Here is a 10,876-nt window from a genome sequence, read left to right as displayed (position 1 = left end):
CTCATCACAAAGCTCGCATTCAATAAAGACTTGCTGGATGAATGACCAAGTTATTGAGTTGAAAATGCATTGTTTAGGTTGGGATTTAACTAATTTTGGAAAACGTGGAATATCTTTGGTGGATAGACTTTTCTTAACTTCTGTAATATTTGTGCTCCTCAGCAAAAAATAGCCCAGTCTAATCATATGTGGAATCAATTTTCTCTTTACAAACTCTGTGTAATTAATGGAGTCATATTGGTTCAGCACAGAATTCTCCAAATCACAAGGAAGGATGGTAAAATTCTTATTGAAATTGAGTGCCTCATCGCTCTTCCTAAGCATGTAGGCCCCCATTTTCTGCCCTGCCCTCACTTATCCTTTCTTCCAATAATATTTGTTGAGGGCTCTATTATAAGCAAAGGTCCAGGGTAAAGCAATAAGCAATAGCAAGCACAGTCATGCTAATGGATAATTGGGGCAGGAAAAAATATTAGGCAAATAGACATAACAATAAATGTGTATTATCCCAAACTAAAAATCAGTGAGAATATGTGGGAATAGTATTTTGAAGGCATGATATGTGAAAAGCTTAGACTAACTTTATTAGGCAAAGTTTTCCTGAGACAGTGTGACATTTGAGTTGAAATCTAAGAGGCGGAAAATGGAAAGTGTTTTGAGACACGTCCTATTACAAGAGGGAAGATAACAGATTTTCAAGACTGAAAGGACACTGTTGGCACTCTGTCCATATTCCCTGTTGCATTTCTGAACACTTCTCTCATATTTTTCTGTGTTTGCTTCTAAAGGTCACAGCACTGAACTCTCTTCAGGGAACACCTTCATGGTACTGATACGGCTTTGCCATCAGCCACAGAGAAGTTCATGAGAGTTTATGCCCTCCACCAGTTCCCCATTAGACCATGAATGACTGGTATGATGATAGTACTGGTATGTAACACCACTTATGAAAATGCAAAATAATGGAATTAAAAGAACAGGCTAAGTATTGTGGTTTGGGGAAAAGGAATCATGGAAATTCAATAATAGTATTTATTTAGCACATAATAAATAATAATAAATAATTCATATTCCAGAAATTCTAGAAGAAACAAAATAAATCTTCTTACATTTATTTTAAGAGTCCTTTTCCAAAAAACACTTTGTGAAAATTGCTCAAGGGCTCTTCTATGAAGATATTCTAGCTAAATCAGGAACATTAAATGGGATATAGAAAACACAATGAATGGAAGGTATCGAGGAGTTGGGAAAGACTCCAACCTGTTTAGTAGCAGATTTGAAATTCTAAAATATTACTTCGTAACGAATTACTTTATCCTCTGTATCTTTCACATCTGCTGATCAGAGTATCTGAAAGACCCTAAACTCATGACTCCATGCGATAAATTTTATAATTTGGGAATTTTCTCTTTTTTTAATTTAAAAAATAATATAATGGTTGCATAGTCTATTTTTTCCCCTCATTTTCTTCATGGCACCTTAAATTGTTGCTCGTTTCAACTGAATACTTTTTTTTGATACAACATGGATTAAGTTTTTAGAATTTACGTGCACATGATAAAATTTTTATCTCATCTTAGATCATTGTACTGTGAGGTAAAATGATAGATTGGAGCTGTCACTTCATACAGATTTAGTTTTAAAAAGTATTCATATAAGTAAACTGTTTTTGTTTTATAGTAGTTTTAGATTTATAGAAAAGTTATATTATTAGAGATTTCCTATATATCCTTCACCAATTTCCTGTATTGTTAAAATCTTACAATACGTACATTTGTCACAACTAAGAAATCAACATTGACATATTACTATTAACTAAACTCCATGCTTTATTCAGATTTCAATAGCTTTTCCACTATGTTTTTTTCTTTTTGTAACAGGATCCCATCCATCATGCCAGATTGTTTAGTCATCATGTCTCCTTAGACTCATCTGGTCTGTGACCATTTTTCAGACTTTCCTTGTTTTATAAGTCCTTTATAGTTTTCAGGTCAGGTATTTTGTAGAATGTTTCTCAAGTGAGTTTGTCTGATGCTTTTCTCATGGTTAGTCTTGGAATACAAGTTTTCAGAAGACCACAGAGGTGAAATACCATTCTCCTCATATCATATCAGGGGTACATACCATCAACATGACTTATCACTGATGACGTTAACCTTGCAGTTGGCCAAGGTAAAGTTTGTCATGTCTCTCCAAAGTAAAGTTACTTTCCCTCTTTTCATATTCTACTCTCTGGAAGCAAGTCACTAAGTGTAGCAAGAACAAGGAGGGCATGGAGAGGAGTGGAATAAGCTCTATGTCCTAGAGCAGAAATAGCTATATAAATTCTTTGAAATTCTTCTATAAAGAAGGTTTGTCTCTTTCCTCTCACTTATTTCTTTCTTTATTCAGTCTTTTAAATCAGTATGTATTCATGAATATTTATTTTACACTCTGGTTTATAATCTGACACTATGTTATTTTGTTCCTCAAGTTGTTCCAGCTCTGGTCATTAGAAGCTCTTTCAGGTTGGCTCCTGAGCTAGACACACCCCCTCATACCCCCATCCCTTTGAGCACTTCCTTAATATGCTCTAGCTTTATCTTGTATTTTCCCTACTTCATCTTTAGAATCAGTCATTTCTCCAAGGAACACTGATTCCCTTTGTCAGAATAAACCACAATGTGGGTACTTGGTGTGATAATGGCTACTGTGCTGTCACTGCTTCTAGGTCCTCTGAACAGACAGAGCTAAGAAATATATATACACAAACCTGTCATCATTTCTCTATCCATCTATATTAAGTTAAACATGAGTCTATACTTATGTCTCTACCTCTAATCCAGTTCCACATAGTTCATTCCAGCCTATGGCTTTCCATTTCCAAGAATGAGAAAGTTGGCTCTCACCATCCGCCTTACATTTATTTATTTGTTCAATCCCCGTATACATATTCTTTCCCTTCTGAAATAGAACTTACCTTAATATTACAAAACCTCTTAGCATCTAAGATGTTATTTTTTTGAAAAAGATATTTGCTAAATCAATAAAAGAATTAGAACTTATAAAGTTAAATAAAAATAAAATTTTATTTATAATTTGATCCTAAAACTGTCTAAGAACCCTCAAACATTGCTGGTTTTAAGTGTAATGTTTCATTAGGTGACTTTACTAGCTATATGGAAAAAAAGAACTATTCAGATGGCCAACCTCCTATCCCAAGGTTTTCTACACAACTTGGCTATAGAGAAAATAAAAAGAAGAAAGGCACACTGGTATGAAATCAGATATAATGGGATTTATTCCACTTCCTGAAAATACTCCCAAGACACTTAGCCATAAGAATGGACAATCGGTTTCTTCCCCCTGGATTTCTCTGCTACTAGGCAAATTTCTCTTAGGGTCTCTGCAGATACAAATGCTGCAGAATAAACAGGAACATCTCTTGTTAAGAGGACATGATATAAGAATATCTGACTGTACCCTACTCCCATTTCCACATCTACCCCGAACACCAACTGAAATCCAGTGACATTGCTTTATTGTGTCTGAGATCAGGTGAGCACTTCTTAATGGATTTTACTAAAGGCAGTTAAATCTAATCAGACAGAACAACTAACCAAGTACCATCATAACTTTATTAGTTGAAACAGAGAATACATCATTTCTTCCAAGTCATTTCTTAAGGAATTAAATTATGAATTTTATTTTACTTCCCTTAAAACATAATTTTTTTAAAAAAAGATGAAAAATATGCACTTATCTCCCACTTCCTCTCAGATGGCTTATTCTAAAATATTTCAATTTTAACTAACAGTCTGCAGCTTGACTTATATGCCTTCTTTTCAAAAATCTCATAGCAGTGTAACTTTTCAAAGATCTCTGTAAACATGCACTTACTCAGCAGCAGCTTCATGTGAATATTTTTCCAATGCGTCTCACTTTCCTACAGTTAGTATATAAAAATTTTACGAGATTTTTCTGCAGGAGAAGGCAAGCTTCGACTAGAGGGCATATCTTAACACCCCAGGTCCAAAAAAGAGGTCCCAGGGCTGAGATGAAGACCTTGCTGGAAGGCATAGCTTTCTCTGGCTCACCGGATGGTGGAAAAGTCATTCTGGTATTGTATAAGCTGAACTTGTCAGCTACCTACCTAGAAATGCCAGGGAAAGCTTCTCAAGGGAAGGTATTTCACTTCAAGCACTCTGCTACAAGTCTGCCTGGGAGAGATGCTAAGGTGAGTGCTGGCTGCTGGTGGTGTACACTGCGGGAGCTAACACTAGAGAAGCCATGCACACACGCTGCAGGAGCTAGAGTGAGCTTGGAAAGCTGTGTAAGCTGCAAGACGCTACCTGGAAGCAAAAAAAGTCAAGAAGTACAATTCCTCCCTCCTTCAACTGTCTATCCAGTGCCCTCTATTAATAAAGCTTACTGTCTGCTAAAAAAGAAAAAAATATATTCATAAGACCCACCTCCATGTTTGTAGAGCAAGCAGTAAAAGTTGAACTTGGAGCTAAGAGGCAATGAATGGACAACAAGCACAACTTCCCTGTGCATGTGTATTTTATATCATACTAAGACCTAGGAGATCAACTTTGAACTTTGTCCACTATTACCTTAACCCGGTAAGCCTATGGAGCTGAGAAGTGGTGGGGGTGAGGTATTTGCAGACAAAAAAGAGAAGCCACATACTTGTAATTCTTACTTGTCACAATTGTCTCTCAAAGGCAACCACTCATGTTGTTTCTGCCTGCTTTGTTTAATGTATTGCTATTTCAAATTGTTGAGAATTTGTTTAAAATATGTTTTCATTTTTTATAATCATTTGTGGAAGTTTTCGCTGAATGACCACACTGCAGCATGAGTAGGACTCTGAGTTTTTAAATTGTTTTAAGTAGATTTTCAAGTAAAACAGATTTTCTCAACATCTTTTTGTCCTTTAGTTTACAATAGAAGCTTAAGTGTTAAAGTGCTTGAAGCTCCAAATCTCACTTCTGCGGGGTTATGAAGTATTTTCCAAGATGAATGTTTGTTTGTTTTACATGAAATGATTACTAAAACAATCTCTCTAGTTAATATCACTGTTTTAGCCATGGTAGCTATTGGTTCTTCTAACAATTTGTGTTCCCCTTTCATAGAAAAGGCTGGTTTCTGAAAAAGGTCTACCCCATCAGGGACTATGTTTTCAAGCCCCCATTTCTACAGGACTACAATCTTCCCAGACGATGTAAGCAAAAGTGATTTTGTAACTTTTAGGCTAAAAATGATAAGAAGCAGGTAGACGTTATGAACTCTCTCCTTCTCTAGATGGAAGAGAAAGTATCCATAACCACACACAAATGACAGCACAATAAAACAGAAGGAGCCTGGATCTTTGAATTGCTTCATGCGAAGCTGCCCACTGAACACATGTTTTGGGATATAACATGGGTAAGAAATAAACTTCTAGAGTGACAAACTACTATATCTTAGGGTTTATTTAAGAATATTTGGCAATAGCCTAACAAATAACATCAGATTAAAAGTAATATTAAAGTTCTTTTCTGATGTTCATATAAGATTATATTTGTGGTTTGAACAAAAATATAGATTTATTTTAGGGCTAGATGTGACTTTACCCAGTTTCTTAATTAGACAAGTTAGACCTAGCACTTACAGTTAAATATCCAGCAAATGCATGGCATTATTTTAAATACTATAACCCTAGCCACAAGATATTCTGTGACTTAAACTTTGGACCAAAAAGGGGTGTGGGGGAAGGTATTGATAATAGGTATTTACAGAGGAATTGCTCTATCTTGAGATCTGTCATCGTTTGATATGTACAATTTCCAGAATCTAAGAGTATAAAGGAAATTTTGCCCTGCTCTATCATGCCTGTATCTAAAAATTTCCCTATAATTAGAAGGAGCACAAAAACGGATCTTAGGGCATTGGAAGCACGTTGAAAGGATGTGATTCCTGGAGACTGAAATGCTATTCTCCATCCAGGGTATAGAAAGTCCACGGTTTGCCAACACAGTCACTATGACTCTTAGGAATAAGGTACAGTCTCTCAGTAAGATAGAATCAGGCAAAGGTTAGGCAGATGGAGCCCTGAGCAATTTGGTGGGACTCAGAGCAGAGATTGCAAGTCATTACGGAAGAAGAAAAGCGGTCAGGTACAGGAACAGAGTGATTTTAATATGTTAGAAGTGGAGCATAAAGCTAGAGTACAATACTCTGGCCTAAGAGCCGTGTATGTAAGGTGTTTCTTCTCCTTCTGGCTCAAAAGCAATAGTCCCAAATTGTCCTTTAAAAAAATAAAAAATTAATAATTAAGAGATATGCTTCCGATTTAATAATGTGATACTGAAAAATAAAAATACACAAACTGTAAGCAATGCACTCTTTCTTCCCTACCCTCCCTAGAGATTCCTTTTCTGCTATTGCCGAATGACCATTGAGAGGTATAAATTTTGCCTATAACCAAGAATGCAACTAGAATAGCAATAATGGAGATGTGGCTTTAGCCCTCAAAATAGGTGGCCGAATGTCTAAACATTCAAAAATGACTGCTGCCCCCTCAAGCATTAAGTGGTAAGAACAAAACAGCAAGAAATGTGTAGCATGTAGCATCAAGAGAGATAGAAATCTGGTGTCACATCTAGCCACTGGAGAAGATTTTATAACCAAAAAGTAGTATTTTAGAAAAAAACGAATTACCTCCCCTTTCTTCATTATTGTCAGCTGGGCAAAGAACACCAGAGGGCAAGATTACATCACATACCCATTACAAACCACAATCTTTTTAACCTTAACTGGAAACACATAGCCAGGAGTCCTGTGCTCTTTTCGAAATGAATGATAGCATATGGTGTGCTGAGATGGAGTTGGGGGGCGTTGGAGTTTATAGGCAATATGTCTCTAACTATGAGAGTATTCGAGTTCAAGTATAGCGTATACTTTACATGAAGCAATCATCTAATATTTGAAATCTCAATTGATAGAAGAGATGGGCTTCTGATTTATTAATGGATTTGAAACTGGAAAAAAAGTAGAACCTGTAGGATGAAGGATTTTAATCTTCAATGCTAAATGGACCCAAGTTAGGAATGGACCTCAATGGATATACATTTAATTTTGGGTTGAACTTCATTATATATGAAGAACACATAAATAAGAAATAGGATTCAATTAATTATTTCATAGGCTAGCTTAATTATGTTTTTGGCCATTTTTTTTTTGCAATAATTGTAATTTTTGTGACCTGTATAGCATTCTGATTCTATAATGGGAATAAAATTATTGACCATAGCAACCCACTACTAAATATAAGTCAAAACTTTATCAGTAAAGCTAAGTTTACTATATATACACATGTATAGAGAGAGATCTGTATCAAGAATATGAAAATGATGTATTTTCTTTATACATTAAGAGTATATATAGTTATAGTGTACATTGTCATTTGTTTGTTTAGTATCTATTCTTCTCTTTCATCTCTAGCAGAGTTCCCTTTTTCCTTATTGTATAAGGAAAACTTTTTCCTCATATATTCTCATATATTCCCTGTGTGTCAGCAGATGCTGGCCTCACTGACAGCTGCTAAAAGGGGTCCAATTGAACTGATACTAATCCATCCTCCCTCATCAATGATTAGTTTAAGAATGGACATGTGACCCAGTTTGAACCAATGGGATGCGAAAAAATATTTTCTGGAAAACTGACACAATTATTCCCTTATCTTCTGGAAATAATTCTATAAATAACTTTTTGTCCATTCTCTTTTATTGTCATGAATCGATCTGAAGTCTGGAACTAATTCCATGGTCTTAGAAACAATCTCATGGTGAAATCAACACATGGAAAGAAACAGAGGCAAAAAAAATGTGTTACTGGGGAAAAAAAGTGAGAGACATGAGTTTATTATTAATTATTTGAGCCAACAATTAATATCAAGTTTATCATTTTAAAATATTTTAATTATTCCTGAAGGCATCTAAATGATAGAGTGGAAGTAATTTTTCTAAAAATGACAGGGTTTCCCATATAGATATTTCTCTCCTTTTTTTTTTTCTCTCAACAATTTGGGAGATCAGAGAATGGGTCTTTTAAATTATTCTAGAGTTTGCCTTTGTCTTGTGGCCTTTCCTCTAATCACAGATAGATATCAAGACTATATATATTCTTGATGCCAGAAAGTGAAAAATTAATTTCTACTGAAAATTGAACTTTGGACTTTCATATCTCAAAACTTGAAAGAAATTTTATCACTTCAGCTTAAGAAAACTTCGAATAGCTTTTTACCATTTATGTTGATGTCTCCTGAACAGGTCCTTTTGTCACAAAAATGATATTCTGTTTTCTCTTCCAGGTGTTGTCATCGATTTTATGTATATAAGTCAATCAAATTTGAGAACTCAATGAGTTCTAAATAATATCTACACTGCATAGTGCAATTCCTATTTGTCAAAAGATGAAGTACTATTGGAAAACCAATATATCATGGTCTATTTTGGTATTAATTTGAATTAATCTATCTGGCTGTCATGAGGCTATTGATATGTTGTTCATTCTGAGACAGTCCTTTATTAGCTCCATCATACATCAAATCTGTGCACCATAGAAATCTGTTTGTATATTTAAAAATAAAATATCTGTTTATTGAAGTTTTAAAATGCAAAATATTCTTCTATGTACTGGAGAATAAGAAAGTTGATACAAAGGGACATGTATAAAGAAATTAGAATAAGTCAAAGTCCTCATCGACAAAAGAGATAATAAATTATTGAGGATGGGAAGGAAATTTGGACAAAAATTAATTTAAAATAAGGGACAAAACTAGGTTTGTTTTTCTGTTTTGTATGTGTGTTTAATTTATTAATTTATTTAGGAAAGCTTAGCATACAAGCAGTTAAATTCAAGGTTTTGAATAGAAAAATAATGTTTTCTCGTATTATATTCATCTTAATTAATATCACATTGGAATGCTGTCTTCCTGGTTTTGACATATAAATACTTCTAAACTTCAGAAATGAGTGTAGCAAAACATAGAAATAGTGAAATATTTTTTAGTTGGTACAATGTTTTTTGCCTTATAATTACAGAAAAGGGCTTTATTAAATTTTCTTTTATTACATGAACTTCAACTCTTCAAGGTGATTCTTGAAACTTATTTTGAAGAAAGCATCAAAAAAGATTTCATTTGTTTATCTTTGTTTTACATTATATTGCTCTTAGCCAAGAATCTTCTTTCCAATTACAAGCAATTTTTGAGATTTTCTTTCAAAATGTTGCGTGTTGAAAATGTAATGCTTACATAAAGTTATTAATCTGGTTTTCATCAAAAAAGGTAGCAATATTTAGACTTGTTTGTAATTTTACAATAATAAACCCATATTTAAGGTAGCAACTAATTAAGGTATACTAATTCTAGGATTGTTCTGATTTTTTATTTGTAGTTAGAAAAATGCTACCTCCTTTCTATCAAAGCAGTCTCACAGATGAGGCCAGATCTTTTCATACATCTGGAAAGTTTGTAGTTCTAGATTTTGTTTAATATCTTGAGTATATTCAATGGTTTCATGATTCTCATTTTAATCACTAATTCATGTTCACTGAAATTGAAAGCATAAAGGTAAATGAAGAAAGAAACTCATACAAAAATTAATTAAGTAATTCACTGTGGCAAAGAATGGAATCTAAAGGCGTTCTTATGATTTTAGATCAAACATTAAATTTAGTATAAATTGTTGGAGCATGAAAACCTGATATGTTAAAGTAAATGTTGATTCTTATGTTGACTAGTTCACTAAAAATTCTATCACACAGATCTACTCATTCCTTAGTAAATTATAATAGCCAGCTCATTACTCGCCAGCACTTCAGTATCTATAGGACAGTACTGTTGATAAAATTAATTTATTTATTCAAAAATAATCATTATTCGATAATGTTTATTGAACACCTTCTCTCTGCCAGGCATGATTTTAAGCACCAGGTAGAATATATGAGCATGTGGTATAAACAAAACCTCATCCCTACTATGACACAACCTACAATCTAGTTGGGGGAGACAGACAATAAAGACAGACAGTAGATACTACAAAGCAGCAAACAGGGTAAAATAGAGACTAGCATGTTCTATATTGGGCAGTTAGCTACAGCCTCTCAGGTGAGGAGGTATTTGAACAAACATAAATGTAATGAAAAAGCAAATGACATCAATATCTGAGTAAAAAAGCACTTCAAGGAGGAGGAATATTATATGCAAAGACTGTGGAGGAGGAATATTAAATGCAAAGACTATGAAGTGGAAGTGTTAATGTTATACTCGAGAAACAAAGATAAGGCTATTGTAAATGAAACAGAGCAAGCAATACAGAGAAAGTGGTAGAAGGCATAGTCAGAAAGATAACTGGGAGCCAGGTCGTCTATGACCTTTTAATAACTATAGTAAGTCCATTGGATTTCACTGTAAGTAAAAAAAAAAAAAAAAGCTATTGAAGTTTTTTAATGAGAGTAACATGGTCTTAATGACATTTTGAAAGAATTTTTCGGGATGCTGTCATGGAGAAAAAGCTTCAGATAGTAATGAGTGGAAACTGGGAGATTGGTCAGGAGACTAATGCAACAGTCCAAGTAGGAGATTGTGAGTATTGGTAGAAAATGGGGAGTAGTTTGATTCTGGAAATGTTTTGAAGGTAAAGAAAACAATTTATTACTACCAAGATTGATTGAATAACACTGAAAAAGGTTTTTCTGCTTTTGATTATACATGCTAGTTACAAATACTTTAATTTCTTAATTTTTTCCAGGCCTCCATTTACTTAAGTAGCTCCAACTGTCTATATATTTACTTTTGGCTTTAGCTCCTACTAAGCACTATGAATTCCAAGAATTATAGAAAAAAAAA

The sequence above is a fragment of the Pteropus medius genome, unplaced genomic scaffold (genome assembly GCF_902729225.1).
Source record: "Pteropus medius unplaced genomic scaffold, Ma_sr-lr_union100, whole genome shotgun sequence".
Classification (NCBI taxonomy): domain Eukaryota; kingdom Metazoa; phylum Chordata; class Mammalia; order Chiroptera; family Pteropodidae; genus Pteropus; species Pteropus medius.
Note: the sequence above shows the minus strand (reverse complement) of the source record.